Source organism: Panulirus ornatus, chromosome 7 (assembly GCF_036320965.1).
Source record: "Panulirus ornatus isolate Po-2019 chromosome 7, ASM3632096v1, whole genome shotgun sequence".
In the NCBI taxonomy this organism is placed as follows: Eukaryota; Metazoa; Arthropoda; class Malacostraca; order Decapoda; family Palinuridae; genus Panulirus; species Panulirus ornatus.
Window position 1 is genome coordinate 23,549,873 of NC_092230.1, and position 15,704 is coordinate 23,565,576.

Below are 15,704 nucleotides of genomic sequence, written 5' to 3' on the forward strand. Positions count from 1 at the left end.
TGTTCATAAAAGATTTACGCCACACGGGTATACTTGTGCGTTTGTGGCACCAGTAAGTAGCTCTGGATCGTGTGGTATCACCGTGTGGTTATCACTTTTTACTTATATATTTGTGGTTGATGCATTGTAGTGTGGCGAACGAAGGTGGCTCAGGGATAGTGTGTTAGGTGAGATCAGCTGATGGGTAGGTGGGGCTGGGCTGGTGGTGGTGGGAGACGTGAAGAATGATGATGGTTGTGTGAGTTCACGTGTAATGTCTGCATTATGGGCAGGTCAGGTCATGACCCGCCCCCGGCGGCTGCTGCTGCTGCTGGTGTGGAGTGCTGCTGGGAGGAGGGTGGGGTGCTCCTCTGTCTCACTCCCCACTTGGACATTTACAGTAACGAGGCAGTACTGTACTAGCAGGCTTTTGTACCGCTCATCCTCGCTCTCTGCACCTTTTCTTTCCTCCATTTTTTTTCCTTTGACCTTTTTACACAGCTTCCATCCCTCCGTCCTCCTCGTTTTGTACCATTTCGCCATTTCTTCCGGTACACTCTCTCTCTCTCTCTCTCTCTCTCTCTCTCTCTCTCTCTCTCTCTCTCTCTCTCTCTCTCTCTCTCTCTCTCTCTCTCCTCCTTTCCCCAGTGTTGTGATTTTCTCCCGTCTCTTCGTTCCTTGTCCACGCTTAGGTGTGCCTTCCTCCCCTCCCTCCGTCAGTTGTGTTCCAGTCTCTCCCCCCCCCCCCACCCCACCCCACCACCGACCCCAGTAGAGTGTGAGGGAGGGGTGGGACCACAACCCCCCCCCCCCCCACACACACACACACACACACACACACACACACTCTTGGGGCCCAGAGGTAGCCCCTCCCGGCCGCCCATGTCGTGTGTCTGGACACTTACCGCCGAGGGGACACATACAGGCCGTCGTTGTACCTTTATGAAAATTACAGAATTTTAAGCTCCTCATTTTAGCTTCGTATGAAAATAGGGCAGTTTTCATATTATAGCGACCGACATGGCACGAACACAAGCATGGCCATCCAGGATGAAAAATAATACGTACGAGAAAAAAAAGATAAAGAAATAATAATACAAGCAAGAATTGATTTGAAATCCTAGATTGTTGCAACGGAGAAGACGAAAGCTGCAAGAGAAATCGACAGCTTTATTGTACGAGGGAAGGAGGCGACATAACGGTCAGTCTTCGTTGGGCTGGTCGCTACACACAAGTAGTGGAAGTAGAAGCCACACCTGCCGCAGGTCCTGGTCAGAGGGGCAGGTGTGCAAGCAAAACAGCTCAGTGGACGAAATGATACCTGTAGAATGGAGAGAGAGAGAGAGAGAGAGAGAGAGAGAGAGAGAGAGAGAGAGAGAGAGAGAGAGAGAGAGAGAGAGAGATAAGGGGGGTGGTAGGAGAAAGGCATTATCACAGAAGACATACAGGGACGGTTGAACAGAGGTAATAGCTGGACGTTTAACCAGGCAGCAGACTTTACATTTCATTTGTATGGTAAGAGAACAGAGAGAAGCAGAAAAACCAAAGGGAGTGGCGTGAGCAGGAGCCTAACTCTCACCGTGTCCAGTCCTAGTGTAGAGGTGTGGAAGGTCAACGACGGAAGAGTCAGTCACTAGTGCTGTCAATATAGTTGTCTAGAAATTGTTGATGTTTATTGATTCGTTTTGTAGAAGTTATTGTAGTTTATCGATTCGTTTTATAGAAGTTATTGTAGTTTATTGATTCGTTTTGTAGAAGTTATTGCAGTTTATTGATTCGTTTTATAGAAATTATCGCAGTTTATTGATTCGTCTATAGAAATGATTGCTGTTTATTGATTCGTTTTGTAGAAATTACTGGTTTATTGATTCGTTTTATAGAAATTATTGCTGTAGATTGATTCATTTTGTAGAAATTATTGGTTTATTGATTCGTTTTGTAGAAATTTTTGCAGTTTATTGATTCGTTTTATAGAGATTATTGGTTTATTTATTCGTTTTGTAGAAATTATTGGTTTATTGATTCGTTTGAAGGAATAGTGGTTCCAACAATGTTGTATGGTTGCGAGGCGTGGGCTATGGATATAGTTGTGCGCAGGAGGGTGGATGTGCTAAGCACGGAAATGAGATGTTTGAGGACAATGTGTGGTGTGAGGTGGTTTGATCGAGTAAGTAACGTAAGGGTAAGAGAGATGTGTGGAAATAAAAAGAGCGTGGTTGAGAGAGCAGAAGAGGGTGTTTTGAAATGGTTTGGGCACATGGAGAGAATGAGTGAGGAAAGATTGACCAAGAGGATATATGTGTCGGAGGTGGAGGGAACGAGGAGAAGTGGGAGACCAAATTGGAGGTGGAAAGATGGAGTGAAAAAGATTTTTTGTGATCGGGGCCTGAACATGCAGGAGGGTGAAAGGAGGGCAAGGAATAGAGTGAATTGGATCGATGTGGTATACCGGGGTTGACGTGCTGTCAGTGGATTGAATCAGGGCATGTGAAGCGTCTGGGGTAAACCATGGAAAGTTGTGTGGGGCCTGGATGTGGAAAGGGAGCTGTGGTTTCGGGCATTATTGCGTGGCAGCTAGAGACTGAGTGTGAACGAATGGGGCCTTTGTTGTCTTTTCCTAGTGCTACCTCGCACACATGAGGGGGGAGGGGGAAGGTATTCCATGTGTGGCGAGGTGGCGATGGGAGTGAATGGGGGCAGACAGTGTGAATTGTGTGCATGGGTATATATGTATGTGTCTGTGTATGTATATATATGTGTACATTGAGATGTATAGGTATGTATATTTGCGTGTGTGGACGTGTGTGTGTATACATTGTGTATGGGGGTGGGATGGGCCATTTCTTTCGTCTGTTTCCTTGCGCTACCTTGCAAACGCGGGAGACAGCGACAAAGCAAAATAAAATATAATAATAAAATGATTAGTTTTATAGAAATTAGAGCAGTTTATTGATTCGCTTTATAGAAATTGTTGCAGTTTAGATGTTTCATTGTAATCCCCCTAAAATGTAGGGCAGTTTGAATGTTTGCTCTGTATTAATATAGAAATTATTGCCAAGTGAAACGCGGTACTGGATTGTAATCTTCGACACAACCTAGCACTGTAAATATCGCTTTCTCAGTAGTTTTTAGGAGTGACGATATCAACACGTCGTCCATCATCATCCAGGATGTTTTCAAAATATTAACCAACGAACGTGTCAGCGAACCGTTGGTCAGTTGCCAGAGGTTACCGGCCACACATCCCTCACAGACACCATCAACAGCAGGTTGCCTTACCTCCTACGTCTGCGGTTTTTAAGACTTGCTTCTGGAATTTTTTCTTTTATTATAATGAAATTTTATTACTTGTATTAGATGTTAAATGATTTGATATCTCAGTTGGTTAATCCCGTTCCTCCTGAGGCAAATATATCCTCAGGTTATACGATCGCCTGTCTTTTGTTTATTTAACGTGTGTAGACCAAATATATTTACTATTCTGATTCAAGTTGTTTATACTTATGCTCAGTATTTGAGACATTGTCAGCAGACCTGATGCACGTGGCATGAATGTGTAAAGCACTGCGCTAAGTATGAACCAAAGGATCCTGAATGAAGGACTGCGTCATGAGTTAGTGTGTGCAGATGGTGTTTGGCTTTCGTCTTAAATTCGAGATGATTAACCAGTCCTGGAGCGCGCCAGGCCAGCAAGGCTCCTTCCTGTACGGGACGGATTCCTTGAACTATCGTTTTGATCCTTAGATATATATGATGGTCTTGATCCCTTTAGAGTCAGGACGTTACTAAGAGGTCAGTTCAGATCCTAAGCCCTCGTACCCAAGGCTCGTGCCGTTGTTCTCAAGGGCCATATTGTGTTACCCCAAGAAAGGTGAAATATCACATGTGTGCAGTATGTCGGTAGATGTGTACCAGATAACGTGCAGAGACACGACAAATGTCGATTCTTCGGTCCTTTAGCTTATATATATATATATATATATATTTTTTTTTTTTATTATTATACTTTGTCGCTGTCTCCCGCGTTTGCGAGGTAGCGCAAGGAAACAGACGAAAGAAATGGCCCAACCCCCCCCCCCATACACATGTATATACATACGTCCACACACGCAAATATACATACCTACACAGCTTTCCATGGTTTACCCCAGACGCTTCACATGCCTTGATTCAATCCACTGACAGCACGTCAACCCCTGTATACCACATCGCTCCAATTCACTCTATTCCTTGCCCTCCTTTCACCCTCCTGCATGTTCAGACCCCGATCACACAAAATCTTTTTCACTCCATCTTTCCACCTCCAATTTGGTCTCCCTCTTCTCCTTGTTCCCTCCACCTCTGACACATATATCCTCTTGGTCAATCTTTCCTCACTCATCCTCTCCATATGCCCAAACCACTTCAAAACACCCTCTTCTGCTCTCTCAACCACGCTCTTTTTATTTCCACACATCTCCCTTACCCTTACGTTACTCACTCGATCAAACCACCTCACACCACACATTGTCCTCAAACATCTCATTTCCAGCACATCCATCCTCCTGCGCACAACTCTATCCATAGCCCACGCCTCGCAACCATACAACATTGTTGGAACCACTATTCCTTCAAACATACCCATTTTTGCTTTCCGAGATAATGTTCTCGACTTCCACACATTCTTCAAGGCCCCCAGGATTTTCGCCCCCTCCCCCACCCTATGATCCACTTCCGCTTCCATGGTTCCATCCGCTGCCAGATCCACTCCCAGATATCTAAAACACTTCACTTCCTCCAGTTTTTCTCCATTCAAACTCACCTCCCAATTGACTTGACCCTCAACCCTACTGTACCTAATAACCTTGCTCTTATTCACATTTACTCTTAACTTTCTTCTTCCACACACTTTTCCAAACTCAGTCACCAGCTTCTGCAGTTTCTCACATGAATCAGCCACCAGTGCTGTATCATCAGCGAACAACAACTGACTCACTTCCCAAGCTCTCTCATCCCCAACAGACTTCATACTTGCCCCTCTTTCCAAAACTCTTGCATTTACCTCCCTAACAACCCCATCCATAAACAAATTAAACAACCATGGAGACATCACACACCCCTGCCGCAAACCTACATTCACTGAGAACCAATCACTTTCCTCTCTTCCTACACGTACACATGCCTTACATCCTCGATAAAAACTTTTCACTGCTTCTAACAACTTTCCTCCCACACCATATATTCTTAATACCTTCCACAGAGCATCTCTATCAACTCTATCATATGCCATCTCCAGATCCATAAATGCTACATACAAATCCATTTGCTTTTCTAAGTATTTCTCACATACATTCTTCAAAGCAAACACCTGATCCACACATCCTCTACCACTTCTGAAACCACACTGCTCTTCCCCAATCTGATGCTCTGTACATGCCTTCACCCTCTCAATCAATACCCTCCCATATAATTTACCAGGAATACTCAACAAACTTATACCTCTGTAATTTGAGCACTCACTCTTATCCCCTTTGCCTTTGTACAATGGCACTATGCACGCATTCCGCCAATCCTCAGGCACCTCACCATGAGTCATACATACATTAAATAACCTTACCAACCAGTCAACAATACAGTCACCCCCTTTTTTAATAAATTCCACTGCAATACCATCCAAACCTGCTGCCTTGCCGGCTTTCATCTTCCGCAAAGCTTTCACTACCTCTTCTCTGTTTACCAAATCATTTTCCCTAACCCTTTCACTTTGCACACCACCTCGACCAAAACACCCTATATCTGCCACTCTATCATCAAACACATTCAACAAACCTTCAAAATACTCACTCCATCTCCTTCTCACATCACCACTACTTGTTATAACCTCCCCATTTGCGCCCTTCACTGAAGTTCCTATTTGCTCCCTTGTCTTACGCACTTTATTTACCTCCTTCCAGAACATCTTTTTATTCTCCCTAAAATTTAATGATACTCTCTCACCCCAACTCTCATTTGCCCTTTTTTCACCTATATATATATATATATATATATATATATATATATATATATATATATATATATATATATATATATATATACATATATATATATATATATATATATATATATGTGTGTGTGTGTTCCTATGAGTCCACGGGGAAAATGAAACACGAAAAGTTCCCAAGTGCACTTTCGTGTAATAATCACATCATCAGGGGAGACACAAGAGAGAAATATGACAGTCAGTTGATATACATCGAAGAGACGAAGCTAGGACGCCATTTGGTAAACGTGATCACGGGCAAAATTGTGATTCTTTCCAATATATGTGTGTGTGTGTGTGTGTGTGTGTGTGTGTGTGTGTGTGTGTGTGATGTACTGAATTTTGTTGAACCTTTATAGGTTTCTAAAGAAACTGTTTAGTGTCAACGTCTCTCGTACTGGCCAAGGGATTCAATTGATATCGGTGACTTGGTATGGGATCTCCTGTTGTGGGGAGGGGGATGTCCATATTTCAACAGGATGAGAGCGGATGATTCGTCCACCATCAAGTGGATGATACGTCCACCATCATGTGGATGATAGGTCCACCAACCATCAAGTGGATGATACGTGCACCATCTTAGGGAGGCATAAGAGTGAGAGGTTTTTCATCTCGAGCACAGAGCTGATGGTGTTACCCGCTGCCCTCTCGTGGCTGGTGAGAGGGAGGGAGGAGGAACGTGAGAGCGATGCGATTTTTTTTTCTTTTTATCTTCGTCAAGTGTGTGTGTGTGTGTGTGTGTGTGTGTGTGTGTGTGTGTGTGTGTGAGGACGCGTGTAGCTGCTGGATACTTGATGTGGACATTGTTCGTGGCCAACCCACCTGCAGAAGGGCACGTCTCCCTCGACCCGCGTTACTCACTAGTTACTACTACAGCAGCGCCACCTCCGCCAGTCCTGGGTGTTTCTTCCCCACGTTTTGCACTCACCTCAGCTTATTTTTGTTGTTGTTGTTGTTGTTGTTGTTGTTGTATATGTTATAGTGGGTAGTACGTGAAGGTCATGGCCGTATCAAGTTGAACTGACCTCCCCCGTCGACCTCTGGAGAGGTCAAGGCAGGGGTCACGGCTGGTGCCATGGAAGGTCAGCTAATGATGATAACAACATGATAACATCATGAGAACACAGGCAAGGTGATATTCATGTGTAATACTGAATTTATCGTAATGGATGTTCCTTAAACGAGAGATACTGATTGCATCGCAAAAATGATTTTGATCATAGTAATAATATTGATTATTATTATTATTATTATTATTATTATTATTATTATTGATATTATTGTTACAATTATTGTCTATTGTTATTATTTTATTATTATTATTATTATTATTATTATTATTATTATTATTATTATTATTATTATTATATTGATTATTTCTCTAACGATATCATGGTGGCAAGGTAGGTGGCTGATATTAATCATTGGCTGAACGTGAAACCTGGCAGCAAGAAATGTAACACTCTTCATGTTGGCCTACACACAGGGGATTAAACCGTGCTCCTCTGACACGATCCCTTCCCCTGGAGGTTTAGTGTCTGGGGTCAGATAGTGTGTGCAGCCCACACATTACATGGACGATGAGGCTCCCATCTCATAGTGAGACCTGTGTACTGTAGGGTTGGCTGATTGAGACGGAGACGTGGGCGAGTTGGGTCGAACGTTAGACACTTTCTCACGGTAACGTAACTGTTATTGACTTCCTTACGGTAACGTGGCTGTTATTGACTTCCTCACGGTAACGTAACTGTTATTGACTTCCTCACGGTAACGTAGCTGTTATTGACTTCCTCACGGTAACGTAGCTGTTATTGACTTCCTCACGGTAACGTAAGTCGTAAAGGCTCCCTTACGATAGCTTAATGTGATTGACTTCCGTACGGTAACGTAAGTCTTAAAGACCAGCTCCTCCTCCCCTTTACGATAACGTGACTGTGAAAGACTGCCTGACGATGAGGTAATTGCATAATACTTCCATATGATATAATCGAGCAGTTAAGCACTCTCTCTCCAGCGTCTTCACATGTTGAAGGTGTTAGTTATCAGGGATGAAGACGTGAACTTTGTTATTGTAGTAGTCTATGTTCCAGGTGACAGGTAGACTGCAGGAACCTACACCACGATCATGGGACACGGTATGATTTTGCCCTTGACACACCTGGACACCCAGTGCCAAGTGTCGTCCCCCGGAGAGATTCCAGTCTGCCTCGCCCAGAAGAAGGGGATGTGGACAAGAGCCGTGGGTGTGTCGTATCAGAGGCCTCCCCCAGATGCTGTACTGACGAACACTAACACACAATGACCACTTACGTGAAGCTATTGTCTCGAGTGATTTACTTACATGGGCTACTTCAGTGGTTGATTAATATGTGCTACTCTAGTGGTTGATTAATATGTGCTACTCTAGTGGTTGATTAATATGGGCTACTCTAGTGGTTGATTGATATGGGCTACTCTAGCGGTTAATTAATATGGGCTACTCTAGTGGTTGATTGATATGGGCTACTCTAGTGGTTGATTAATATGGGCTACTCTAGTGGTTGATTGATATGGGCTACTCTAGTGGTTGATTGATATGGGCTACTCTAGTGGTTGATTGGTATGGGCTACTCTAGTGGTTGATTAATATAGGCTACTCTAGTGGTTGGTTAATAAGGGCTACTCTAGTGGTTGTTAATAAGAGTTACTCTAGTGGTTGGTTAATAAGGGCTACTCTAGTGGTTGGTTAATAAGGGCTACTCTAGTGGTTAATATGGGCTACTCTAGTGGTTAATATGGGCTACTCTAGTGGTTGATTAATATGGACTACTCTAGTGGTTGGTTAATAAGGGCTACTCTAGTGGTTAATATGGGCTACTCTAGTGGTTGGTTAATAAGGGCTACTCTAGTGGTTGGTTAATAAGGGCTACTCTAGTGGTTGGTTAATAAGGGCTACTTTAGTGGTTAATATGGGCCATTCTAGTGGTTGATTAATATGGGCTACTCTAGTGGTTAATATGGGCTACTCTAGTGGTTAATATGGGCCACTCTAGTGGTTGGTTAATTTGGGCTGCTATTCTTAATCTGTTGTTGTCAGCGGTGTATCAATACGGGCTAATTTTCTTGAGCCATTGTCTGGGACGGTTTCCTATAGTGTATGTGACTTGTTGCGAGCACAGCGTGTTAGATGTAGTTTATTACTGTAGTGTTAGGTACTGGAGTTATTGTTGTGTTTGGTTAATTATGATAGAGTTAGGTACTGGAGTTATTGTTGTGGTTGGTTAATTATCATAGAGTTAGGTACTGGAGTTATTGTTGTGGTTGGTTAATTATCATAGAGTTAGGTACTGGAGTTATTGTTGTGGTTGGTTAATTATGATAGAGTTAGGTACTGGAGTTATTGTTGTGGTTGGTTAATTATCATAGAGTTAGGTACTGGAGTTATTGTTGTGGTTGGTTAATTATCATAGAGTTAGGTACTGGTTATTGTTGGTGGTTGGGTAATTATCATAGAGTTAGGTACTGGAGTTATTGTTGTGGTTAATTATCATAGAGTTAGGTACTGGAGTTATTGTTGTGGTTGGTTAATTATCATAGAGTTAGGTACTGGTTATTGTTGGTGGTTGGGTAATTATCATAGAGTTAGGTACTGGAGTTATTGTTGTGGTTAATTATTATAGAGTTAGGTACTGGAGTTATTGTTGTGGTTGGTTAATCATTATAGTTAAGTACTGGAGTTATTATTATAACTGGTCTATTATTTTAGTGTTGGTTTTTGGAGACATTGTCATGAATGATGATTATGATAGTGCGGGTTACCGAAGCCATTGATGTAAATTGTTTATTATTAAAGAATAGTTTGTGAATGTTGTTGTAAATGGTTTATTTTTATAGGGTAGTTTATGGGAGTTATCGTTGTAACTGCTTTATATTATAGAGTGGTTTATGGAAGTTGTTATAAAGGGTTTATTATTCAATAGTAATTTTCTGGAGTTATTGTTATGTTTTATCTTTATGAGTTTTATGAAAATTATTGTTATGAATGGTTTATTATTATGGTTTACTGTCATTATTGTCAATAATTTATCACTATTAAGTAGTTACTTGGAGTCGCTGTCGTAAGTTGTATTATTCTTTTTTTTTCGGCGTTTGAGTAAAACTAAAAAGTCTCTGTACGTACGTAAAGCCCTGCACGTGTGCCACATCTCCCTAAAGGGAAAATGTTAACAGATCAGTTTGCTACAGTTGCGTCCGCCCGCACCGGGCCGGGCCGGCCGGCCAGCAGGCGTCAGCCTCCCGCTGGCTTTGGCAACACTACATCTTTCACCGGCTCACATTTATAACATGATCCAGCCCGGCCCACCTGACCTCTCTCTCTCTCTCTCTCTCTCTCTCTCTCTCTCTCTCTCTCTCTCTCTCTCTCTCTCTCTCTCTCTCTCTCTCTCTCTCGCTGGGGGTGTACTACATCTCTTATTGCAATGAATGGCAGCTTAACCTGCTGACACTGCCCCGCTGGAGAGATAACCTGCTGACGCTGCCCGATGGAGGGATGACAGCTTAGTCTGCTGACACTGCCCACTGGAGGAATATCCTGCTGACGCTGCCCGATGGAGGGATGACAGCTTAGTCTGCTGACACTGCCCGTAGGAGGGATGGCAGCTTAGTCTGCTCACTCTGCCCACTGGAGAGATGGCAGCTTAGTGTGATGACACTGCCCGCTGGAGGGATGGCAGCTTAGTCTGCTGACACTGCCCGCTGGAAAGATGGCAGCTTAGTGTGCTGACACTGCCCGCAGGAGGGATGGCAGATTAGTCTGCTGACGCTGCCCGCTGGAGGGATGGCAGCTTAGTCTGCTGACACTGCCCGCTGGAGGGATGACAGCTTAGTCTGCTGACACTGCTCGCTGGAGGGGTGGCAGCTTAGTGTGCTGACACCGCCCGCGGACATAGTAAACTGTGGAACGTTTGTTTGTACACTGAGCGTGTTTAGCCCCTGCGAAAGGTGACCTGGACTGTATGTCTTCCCCGACCACCAACATAAAGATTAAGACAAACACTATGGCCACCTACCGGAGACACTCAGAGTTAAGTGTTGTAGAGGAAACTGCAAAATGCACTTGACCAAAAGCCATATTGTGGTTGGCACCTGATTCTCTAGTCCGCGGCGCCAAAACACCTGTAAGTGATCGGTGGAACAACATTGTAACGTGGGCCTCAGACTAAGCTGTGTAGGGTCAGAGACAAGGCTTCAGAGGCGACAGAATGGATAAGTAAAGTAACGTTAGGTGGGTTGCCTTACGAATGGAAGCTTGCTGGCCGCGGCCTCATACAGCTTAATTGATGAAATAAGCCTTATATATATATATTATAATCTTTCAAACTATTCGCCATTTCCCGCGTTAGCGAGTTAGCGTTAAGAACATAGGACTGGACCTTTGAGGGAATATCCTCACCTGGCCCCCTTCTCTGTTCCTTATTTTGGAAAATCAAAAGAAAAGCGAGAGGGGAGGATTTCCAGCCCCCCGCTCCCTCCCCTTTTAGTCGCCTTCTACGACACGCAGGGAATACGTGGGAAGTATTCTTTCTCCCCTATCCCAGGGATATTATATATATTATATATATATATATATATATATATATATATATATATATATATATATATATATATAATATAAATATATATATATATATATCTTTCTTTCAAACTATTCGCCATTTCCCGCATTAGCGAGGTAGCGTTAAGAACAGAGGACTGGGCCTTTGAGGGAATACCCTCACCTGGCCCAATTCTCTGTTCCTTCTTTTGGAAAATTAAAAAAAAAACGAGAGGGGAGGATTTCCAGCCCCCCGCTCCCTCCCTTTTAGTCGCCTTCTACGACACGCAGGGAATACGTGGGAAGTATTCTTTCTCCCCTATCCCCAGGGATATATATAATATATATATATAATATATATTATATATATATATATATATATATATATATATATATATGCACACGCACACACACACCTGCTTACTCAGAACAAATTGTCTGTCTCTCCATATGAGTCTTCATTCACCTTTTTTAACCCTAGACAGACAGACAGGAATACATCTTGCACCCTCTGCTCACCCTGAATGGCCAGTCACTCCCGCCCAACAAAACTTCAACTATTCTGTCACACACGACAGAGACATGACGTTCGCTCCCACACCGCAAACATCACACAAAGGCAACAAACAAAGCAAAACACCGACTGATATCAGCATGGGGAAGAAAAAAAGAATCCCTCGGTACCCTCCAGAAACAGTTCATCCGCTCCGCACTAAAACACGCCTCACCGACTGGCCATCCACCTTGTCAAAAACAGATATAACGAAGCTGCAAACCACACAGAACAGAGCGGCTCAGAACAATTACTCCCTGCCTGGCAGCCACAAGCACTTGGTGCTGACACAAAACTGTTGGGCGTACATTTCATCACCACCCTCCCCCTCCCAGACGTACACACCCACTGGAACTACACTCACTAGACACGTACGAGTTACACTTTCCCATCTGCGCTCCGGCCACCGCTCATCTCTACCACATAACAAACACCGATTCATCATATAACGAGAAATCTCCTACCCAGGATGCATTTCTCACACTCGAGACTCACTTGATACTTCATTGTCCTGCGTTCACCTTACATGACTTAACACACACATCACACTTCCTGACTCATCCACCCAACTGTGGATATGGCCAGCACATCTGAGTGCTGGTGGGAGCTAATGGGGTTCCTGTGGAAAAGGTAATATGATGAAAAATTAATATATAAATATATAATAAAATATTTAATATATATATATATTATAAATATATGTAGCATTTATGGATCTGGAGAAGATATGATAGGTGATAGAATGCTCTGGGAAGGTATTTAAAAATATATGTGTGGGAGGCAATTGTTAGAGAGTGAAAGTTTTTATCGAGGATGTAAGGCATGGGTACGTGTAGGAAAGAGGGGAAAAAGTGGAATTTGGGTTCTCAAAGGAATGTGGTTTGGGCAGGGTGTGTGATTGTCTCCAATTTGTTTAATTTGTTTTATGGATTGGGGTTTTAAGGGAATTAAAAATTTAAAAAGGGGCAATATGAATCCCGGGGGATAGAAGGTTGGGAAGGAGTCTGTTGGTAGATAATGGTGGGGACAAGGAGAAACTGAAAGTTTTGAGGAGTTTTGGTAAAAAGTGGAAAAAGGAAATTTAAAATAAAGTGTTTGGCAGGTTTTAGTCAAGGGTTGGGGAAAATTTTTGGGGGGTTTTGAGGAGAAAAACTGGAGGGGGGGAAGGGTTTTTAAATTTGGGTGGGATTTTAGGGTTTGGGAAAGGAAAGGGGGGGATAAGGGTGGGGGAAGGGGGAAATTTTTGGGGGGGTTTAAAATTTGGGAAAATGGGGAAAAGAAAGAAAGTTTGAAGGAATAGTGGTTCCAACAATGTTGTATGGTTGCGAGGCGTGGGCTATGGATATAGTTGTGCGCAGGAGGGTGGATGTGCTAAGCACGGAAATGAGATGTTTGAGGACAATGTGTGGTGTGAGGTGGTTTGATCGAGTAAGTAACGTAAGGGTAAGAGAGATGTGTGGAAATAAAAAGAGCGTGGTTGAGAGAGCAGAAGAGGGTGTTTTGAAATGGTTTGGGCACATGGAGAGAATGAGTGAGGAAAGATTGACCAAGAGGATATATGTGTCGGAGGTGGAGGGAACGAGGAGAAGTGGGAGACCAAATTGGAGGTGGAAAGATGGAGTGAAAAAGATTTTTTGTGATCGGGGCCTGAACATGCAGGAGGGTGAAAGGAGGGCAAGGAATAGAGTGAATTGGATCGATGTGGTATACCGGGGTTGACGTGCTGTCAGTGGATTGAATCAGGGCATGTGAAGCGTCTGGGGTAAACCATGGAAAGTTGTGTGGGGCCTGGATGTGGAAAGGGAGCTGTGGTTTCGGGCATTATTGCGTGGCAGCTAGAGACTGAGTGTGAACGAATGGGGCCTTTGTTGTCTTTTCCTAGTGCTACCTCGCACACATGAGGGGGGAGGGGGAAGGTATTCCATGTGTGGCGAGGTGGCGATGGGAGTGAATGGGGGCAGACAGTGTGAATTGTGTGCATGGGTATATATGTATGTGTCTGTGTATGTATATATATGTGTACATTGAGATGTATAGGTATGTATATTTGCGTGTGTGGACGTGTGTGTGTATACATTGTGTATGGGGGTGGGATGGGCCATTTCTTTCGTCTGTTTCCTTGCGCTACCTTGCAAACGCGGGAGACAGCGACAAAGCAAAATAAAATATAATAATAAAATGATTAGTTTTATAGAAATTAGAGCAGTTTATTGATTCGCTTTATAGAAATTGTTGCAGTTTAGATGTTTCATTGTAATCCCCCTAAAATGTAGGGCAGTTTGAATGTTTGCTCTGTATTAATATAGAAATTATTGCCAAGTGAAACGCGGTACTGGATTGTAATCTTCGACACAACCTAGCACTGTAAATATCGCTTTCTCAGTAGTTTTTAGGAGTGACGATATCAACACGTCGTCCATCATCATCCAGGATGTTTTCAAAATATTAACCAACGAACGTGTCAGCGAACCGTTGGTCAGTTGCCAGAGGTTACCGGCCACACATCCCTCACAGACACCATCAACAGCAGGTTGCCTTACCTCCTACGTCTGCGGTTTTTAAGACTTGCTTCTGGAATTTTTTCTTTTATTATAATGAAATTTTATTACTTGTATTAGATGTTAAATGATTTGATATCTCAGTTGGTTAATCCCGTTCCTCCTGAGGCAAATATATCCTCAGGTTATACGATCGCCTGTCTTTTGTTTATTTAACGTGTGTAGACCAAATATATTTACTATTCTGATTCAAGTTGTTTATACTTATGCTCAGTATTTGAGACATTGTCAGCAGACCTGATGCACGTGGCATGAATGTGTAAAGCACTGCGCTAAGTATGAACCAAAGGATCCTGAATGAAGGACTGCGTCATGAGTTAGTGTGTGCAGATGGTGTTTGGCTTTCGTCTTAAATTCGAGATGATTAACCAGTCCTGGAGCGCGCCAGGCCAGCAAGGCTCCTTCCTGTACGGGACGGATTCCTTGAACTATCGTTTTGATCCTTAGATATATATGATGGTCTTGATCCCTTTAGAGTCAGGACGTTACTAAGAGGTCAGTTCAGATCCTAAGCCCTCGTACCCAAGGCTCGTGCCGTTGTTCTCAAGGGCCATATTGTGTTACCCCAAGAAAGGTGAAATATCACATGTGTGCAGTATGTCGGTAGATGTGTACCAGATAACGTGCAGAGACACGACAAATGTCGATTCTTCGGTCCTTTAGCTTATATATATATATATATATATATTTTTTTTTTTTATTATTATACTTTGTCGCTGTCTCCCGCGTTTGCGAGGTAGCGCAAGGAAACAGACGAAAGAAATGGCCCAACCCCCCCCCCCATACACATGTATATACATACGTCCACACACGCAAATATACATACCTACACAGCTTTCCATGGTTTACCCCAGACGCTTCACATGCCTTGATTCAATCCACTGACAGCACGTCAACCCCTGTATACCACATCGCTCCAATTCACTCTATTCCTTGCCCTCCTTTCACCCTCCTGCATGTTCAGACCCCGATCACACAAAATCTTTTTCACTCCATCTTTCCACCTCCAATTTGGTCTCCCTC

The 15,704-nt window shown here is 43.3% G+C and overlaps 1 protein-coding gene across 7 annotated transcripts in view; it reads left to right on the plus strand.

The window, feature by feature from the left end:
* The window catches only part of Snrk (SNF related kinase), an 852,818-nt gene that overhangs the window by 350,953 nt on the left and 486,161 nt on the right, over positions 1–15,704 (plus strand). The window lies entirely within an intron of this gene.